The sequence below is a fragment of the Hydra vulgaris genome, chromosome 14 (assembly GCF_038396675.1).
Source record: "Hydra vulgaris chromosome 14, alternate assembly HydraT2T_AEP".
Taxonomy (NCBI): Eukaryota; Metazoa; Cnidaria; class Hydrozoa; order Anthoathecata; family Hydridae; genus Hydra; species Hydra vulgaris.
The window spans coordinates 26629522-26637743 of record NC_088933.1 but is presented as its reverse complement, the minus strand read 5'-3'; positions in this window follow the sequence as shown (position 1 = coordinate 26637743).

The window sequence follows — 8222 nt, the reverse complement described above, 5'->3', positions numbered from 1 at the left end:
AACATTGAACAGAATAAATTAATAATTATAAAAACATTTTAATTATAATAATTATAAAAACATTTGAAAAATGAAAACTTTCATAATGTCATTGGTACTAAATGTAGAAAAACATTAGAAATACTTTAATAAAGAGATAAAAGCATTATTATTAGTAAACCTTATGATTTCTCAAAAGTCAAAGAACCAGAACTTATCAGAGCTCTAGGAAGTATCCGTTCACCAATTATAACTCTAGGAAGGATTGGTTAACCGGCTATTGCTTACAAAGCCGCTAATAAAATTAAAAAAAAATCCAAGCTTTTAGCTGCATCTTATATTAATTGCGTTAATATTCCACTAGTTGATCTACCTGATGACGTAAAGATGATTGAAATCCTTGCTCCAATGAAACTTCATTTACTTTGCAAAAGTAGATAAAGTTTCCACAATTGTGGCAATCTTGAAAAATCTATGAATACCATTTTATCGGCAAACCAGTGAAACCAAGTTTTAGTTTTTCAAAGGCCTAAGCTGCATGGTGGTCAATTTAAAAGTGGAGAATGTTTGAAACTGCTAAAAACTATTCATGTGTTAGAAGAATTAATAAAATCTTCCAAACTGGAAAAAGATGAACTATCATTTCTATAGTTAATTTCTTTAAATGTGTAAAATATGTTAAAGATGCATGTCTTGGTTCTAGTTTGCTTCCTGAATATAGGTCAACCATTAGCCCCTATAACATTTTAAAGTTACGTTACGTCTTAATCGGTTACAATTGGTAACAAGGTTACATTCTCTAACTTTTAATTTAATATTAAGTAAATAAATTTGATAATGCAGTAAATATTTGTTTTATATTGCCGTATTGCTAAAAATCATCTTTTATTTTATTTTTATTGTAAAATAGCTTCGTCTCAATTGGTTACTTTGTCACGAAAAAAAAAAAAAATCTCAATTCGCAACGTTACGTCTCAATTAGTTTTCTTTTTAACTTTATAAAGTGTAACCAAATAAGACGTAACGTAACGTTAATAAATACAGATTCGAGACGTAACTAAACTACGTGACGTAAATGGATTTTTTTAACGTAACATTATGTCTTAATTGGTTACACTCTAACAAGTATCAAGATAGACGTAAGGTAACGTAAAATAAATTAAATTTGTGACGCGTTAAATTCGCGAATGAATTTTTACTAAATACGTAACATCACGTGCCATATGGTTACAGTGAAAATCATATATATAAGGAATTAGATTGCTTGTGGGTTAGTTTTTTTTTTAAATACTTTTTTTATTACAATGGTCTGGACAAATGCATTCAGGGCATTTACAATATTGTTAATTCAACAAATTTGTTAAATACTGTAATTCATTTATGAGTTATGGTATTCAACGATACATTTCTTAAGACAATAGTAACTAAAAAAAGTTGTAGAAAAATATTTTTTTGTTAAAAAATTCAAATCGCAAAGTTGCAACTTCGCGAATCGAAACGTTGTTTTCGTGACAAATTTGTTATAAAAAAAAATTACAACTAATTTTTTGTATATTGTTAAAAGTTTAAAAAAATACCAGTATGGTTTTTTTTAACTTATAAATATTAATTAAAAAAAAACCATGACACTTATATAATAAGTGTAAACTAAGACGCAACATAACGTCAAAAAAATTTATAGGTGTTTTAAATGCGTCTCACATTTAGATTATATAAAGTTACATCACGTTTTATTTGATCAAAAGCTTTTAAATTTATAAGTTTAGAAAATAATCTTTGTTAAATAAAACCCACAAGCAATCCAATGTAATTATTATATATACACTTAATTCTTTTTTACATTAAAAAAATCTCAAATTATTCCTGTTTCTCATAAAATAGCAAAATCAGTCTGCTAGTGGGCTTGATTTAAAATCTTATAACTTATTTAAAGTCTTATAAACGGCGTAAATTGTTAATAAATCCGAAGACGGCATATTAAAACATTTTTAATACTCAAGTTTTTTTGCAACTTTTTTGATTAGAACTTAGATTTCAATGCGGTAGAAAAGTATTATTTTGAGGTACATAATACAATACACAGTTGATGTATGAACACTCCATTGCGTCTGAACATTATATTTATATCTGTAAATGGCGTAAACACGATTTGGGGGAGGGGGAAATCAGGGGTCAATTATAAAAAAAAGAAGAAACTAAACTAAAAAAAAGGTAGGTACGTTAAAAGCGCAGGTTCTTTTATTGAGGTGGAGGGTACTAAAAAGGGGAAGGGGAAGAAGGATTGAAATAAAAGCGTACGTACTTAATGAACGACTCCTAATTAGAAATACATTTATACATATACAATTACCAATGATAGTTAAAATTATGCTTGAATTTTTCGGCTTTTAAACTAGACATAAGGGGTGTTCAAAAATTTTTTATTATAAAACGAAAATCACAAGAAACCCAATATGGAGCAAATATGAAAAAAATACGATTACAAAAAAAAAAGTTCTAAAAATATTGACATTTACCTTGTGCTCAAGCAGCAAAAAACCCCGGAAAATGCGCTAAATATTTTCTGAAAACAAAATTTCTTATGGGATAATGACCCAAATTTTTTTTTAGATTGTTATGTATTCCGGTTTTTTCATAAATGTTGTTTAAGTTTAAAAAAAAAGATTTAGGAAAAAAATAACTATGGGCAAATACGCAATAAAGTTTTATTTTTTTGACTAAATTTTGCGAAACTTTATTTTATTTTAAACAACAAATACGAAAAAACCAGAATACACAATAATCTAAAAAAGAAATTGGACCATTATAATTACATTAGCATTTTTTTTTTTTACAAAATATTGAGATTTACCTTGCGCTCAAAGTCAAATAATTTGGGGACAATTTGGGGCATTATTCGAGGTGTTTTGCCGCTAAATTTATTTATATTTTAAAAAAAAGTTTTACTGTTGTGCTAATGTGATTTCAATAATTATGTAATTGGATAAATGTTTTTTTTTTTTTTTTATCGATTCTATTCCTTTAAAGATGTAGATTTTATTTTTATATTTTAAAGATTCTCTGCAGCTAAGATTGCAAAAACGCATTGATCTCCATAAGGTGGCAGAGGCGCTCGGGGATCAATTAAAACGAATGCCAATGCATGCTAAACGCGCAGTAATCAATGCATGCGAAACGCGCATTAATAGGCATACCAAGTCGGGCACCAAAGAAGGCTAGTATTGCACCTGAATTTATTGGTAATGATAATTCTGACAGTAACGCCTTTGATGATATTTGCAACGATGATAGTTCGATTACCAAAGACAGTAGTTAAAGGCAAAATGTACACAGAATATATTATTACTATGTTAATTATTTTTTTCGTTATAATAAACTTCTGAATTAAATGCTTTTTTCTAATCGTCATCAATAATTTTTATATGAAATTTGAAATATATATGAGGAGGAGGGAGGAGGGTAAGCAGGTGCAATCGATCCCCCTTTATTTGCATATTCTCTTTATTTCAAACAACTTTTAAATGCAAAATTAGGAAAAATTTATATTTACTATTACAATCTGTCTTTTTTCTAAAATTTTTCACGTTACGGGTCCGTATATATATATATATATATATATATATATATATATATATATATATATATATATATATATATATATATATATATATATATATATATATATATATACATACACAACACATAAACGACTTATTATTAATGTTAATTACAATATTGTAAATCTAATTACGTTATAACTTTTAATATAAATAAAACGTTTTTAAATTTTTTTTGTTTAATCAGCGTAACACTTCTTTTGTTTTTATTGTCCCACAAGCAAAAACGTGTATATAATGTCAATTTTGACAATTTTTCTAACCGTTTATGAGATTTTAATTAAACTACGGTAAGATATTTTGCTATAATATGATGAGGATATATATTTAGTACTTAGGTTTTTGTTTAAGTTTATATGTGATATATATTGTGTGACATGTATCAGTCTACTCCTTATTCCCTGGACGATGGTATACTCATAATAGGCTATTTAATAATAGGCTTTAAGAGTAAGTTGCAGCATAAATGTAGGCCAATAATTAGTTTTTATTGGCATACTAGATAACAATTAAATATCGCCAATTTGAAAGCCGCCGCAGGTGATCATGATCACGTCTTATTAGGTCAAAATGTTACGTATTAATACGCAATTCGTTACATCTCGGATACGTAAAAATTATACTTTTGCACGTAACGTTACGTTACAATGTTACGTATCATTACGTAAAATCTTACGTCTCGGTTACGTAAAAATAACGGACATTTTGCACGTATTGTTACGTTACAATTTTACGTATCATTACGTAAAATCTTTCGTCTCGGTTACGTAAAAATAACGGACATTTTGCACGTAACGTAACGAATCTCGTTTACGTTACAATACGTAATGTAACCTGAAAATGTTATAGGGGTAGCAAGTAAAAAGATGCTTATCGCAACGTTAGAATTATCTTGTTTTATCTCCGCATTTTTGAGTTTTAAGATAAAACGATTTAAAAAATAAAAACTTTAGGAGACGGCATTTGAAAACATTTTTATACTTATCCTTTCTTTACTTATTTACTTATAGCTTAGGTTTCAATGTAATAGAACAACATTATTATGAGGTAATACTTTCAATAACTTAAATTTTTCAAAAAATGGAAATAGAACATGATAATTCTAACCTCGCGTGATATTAAACTTGGTCTACGAGTCTCATCGAAAATACATGCTCTTATCAAGCATACATGTAAACTTCTTTCACTTATATCAAATTCCAATCAAAATAAACAGCTTTGAGAAAGTGGATTTAAACTTTCTAATAGCTATAAAACTATCTGCAAAGCCTGCTTAAAGCCAATGTACGTAAAACTTCCGCCATACCTTCTTTAAAACAGTTTTACTTTAAAATTAAATATGTAATAATAATAATAATAATAATATATATATATATATATATATATATATATATATATATATATATATATATATATATATATATATATATATATATATATAAATTAGTAAAAAACACTTATCTAACTTTTATCTTCGACTTGAAGTTTCACCATTGCTGTATCATCAGGAAGTGTTCCACCATTGCTGTATCATCAGAAAGATATATATATATATATATACATATATATATATATATATATATATATATATATATATATATATATATATATATATATATATATATATATATATATATATATATATATATATATATATATATATATATATATATATATTAGGCTGGCCTAAAAATAAACAAAAGTGTAAATTTTATCACAACAAATCAGAAGCATTTGTAAAAAATAAAAATGCTTTACTTGAAGTGCCCCATTTTGACCCTTAACAACAGATAGATCCCTAATATTATAGAAAAAAAATGTCTTTAAAAGTTTATCATGTTGAAACTCAATTGAAGCGAAATTTTATAAATATTTGAAAAATAATACATATTTTGTATTTAGATTATTAGTTTACATTTTAATGTGTAAAAACTGTTATTTTTAAACAATATTAAAAAAATCAATTTTTTTCTCGATGTTTTTGAGTCAATTTTTTTTAGAGATGTTTTTATAAAACATGATTATCATTTTTGAAATTTTTATAAATTTTCGTTTCTTTTGAGATGCAACATGGCATACTTTAAAAGATGTTTTTTATATAATATTAGTGACCTGTCTGATGTTTAAGGGTCTAAATGGGGCGGTTCCCCATATCTTATATTAGTATTTTTAATATTTTTTGTTCATTTACAGTTATTTACAGACGCAACAAAATTTTATTTTATGTACCAAATAATATTTTGTTGCGTCTTTTCACCCCAGCCTAATATATATATATATATATATATATATATAAATATATATATATATATATATATATATATATATATATATATATATATATATATATATATATATATATATATATATATATATATATATTTATATATATATATATATATATAATAATCTCCAGATAAGCATTTTCACGCTAATACAAATAATGTTTAAAAAGCATTTAAAAAAAACTCTTCCATTATACACGAGTAAATTTTATCTGTAAAATTCTCATTTAGTAGAAATATATTTCGACTTTCAAAAGTTATGACCTCGTAAAGTTGACAACTCCCTCAAATAGAGGGGGCTTCAAACTTTCCTTGGTCGATAAATTAATTTTTTCAATGAGTTTCGATCTGTTAAAAGATACTAAAAAAAAAAGTTTTTTTTTTTTTTTTTCCATTCTTGGGGCAGTGGGTCCGAATTTTTCAGGTGTATATTGTTCCCGGGCTCCGATCACAGTAATTTTTTGTAAAAAGTTATTTTTTGATAGCAGTATCAATATTACAAAATTTCAATTATGCACCATCTCTGGAAGTTGCCTATCTTGAACGCCAAAAATCCTTGACCAACCCGTTTAACCACATTTTTTTAAAAAAAAACGTCGACAGAATATTTTCAAGTTTTAGATTATAGATGCAAAAAGTATCGTAGTTTCAAAAATACAAACCGTTTCTGGTAGACAATTTTATTCAACTAAATAATTTCCGCTGAGGTGTGCGTGTCTTTGTAGGCTCCAGACATTCTATATCTAATCTGCTGCAAACTTATGAGGGGATTTTTTAAGACATAGAATGTATTAAAAGTTTGAAATATAACGAGCAAGTAATCAGCTAACTAGTCTACTGTAAATTACATTGCATCCAAAATATAACTGTAAAATTAACATGTAACTGTTGTTTAAAACTTACTAAACTTTAATTCAAATATATAATCTAAAAAACAGTACAATATAATTGGTTTGACGAAAATAACCTTAATTAACCACACTGGTAATGTAGTTAATATATAACTTAAATATAAAACTTAGTTTAATAAAGCATAATGTTAATAAAAATTTTAGTGTTATCAAGTTTAAAAGTAAACTTAAGTATCCAATCCAAAAGTCGTTAAGAAAAGTTTAGTAGCCTCTTCAAAGTATACTTCAAAATTTTAGATCTTCTCCTCATCGTATAACTAGAAAACCAAAAGTTCCATTGTTGTTCAATGGAAATATTACAAATAAGTGATTATAGATAATAGTTGAAAGATTAAAAAGTATAAGAAAGTAAAAAATAATTTTTATGAGAAACATGCAAAAAAGAGAAATGATATAAAAGTAGAAGACCAGTTTAAAACCATTAATGTGGAGGAAAATTAGATTCAAAATACCTAAACAATACATACACAAATAAAGGAAGAAAGCAAAGTTAATAATAATAGAAGTTTTTCCCAAACAAGGGGGAATCTGCTAAGAATTGGTAATTACAAATTTTGTAATATAATCACAATCGTTATACATGTGTACCTTCATGTGAAACTCATTATAAAGACGTTGAATATATTTTAAATTAGATTAGAGTGCGGTTGTTTTAGACTTTTGTAAACGAGTTTTTGTTTGTAAACTATTCTTAAACTTTAAGTTAAAGTGTATTTAAAAAAGTAATAATTTTTATTTGTTTGAGATTGGGAAAGTAACATCGAGCGGAAACAAACCCGTATTTTGAAAACCGATGGCTATTTGTGTGCGTGTTTAAACTTTTGCAGTTGTCTAAAGCGTTCCTTCGACAAGTTACTGAACTTAATCTCTACATAAAACTGTTAAAGCAATTTGCGTCAAACTTTTTTGACTAGACAATAATCACCTAACATGTCACGTGTCCATCTACGATTAAATATGAATGAATATCTATAGTACGATAGCAAAAAATCGAGTCAGTTTGCACGTTATTAATTAATAAAAACCCCATTTACCAAGTTAACAATCAGCATATTTGATTCAATCCCATAGTTCAAAGTTTCCGTTTTAAACTCATAACTATGTACCGGAAAAAGCAAATTTAATTAAAAAAAAAGATTTTTGGCTTAAGTAAAAGGTTATACAAGGTCATACAAGTTAAACTAATTGCAAATTCACTACCTAAAGTTTTATGCCCATTTTTAAAATAAAGAGAAGAAAAAAAGATGACGCAGCCAAAGATTTAAATCTTCAAAAAAGATTCTTTACAACATGATCAAAAACTATTTACAAAAAGTTTATTCAATAATTAATTAAGAGCAAAAGCATTGTCATAATTATTTCATTATATCCTCAATTTTATTCTGCCTTGTTTTACTCTACTAATTAAATAAATAATTCAGGTAATGAAA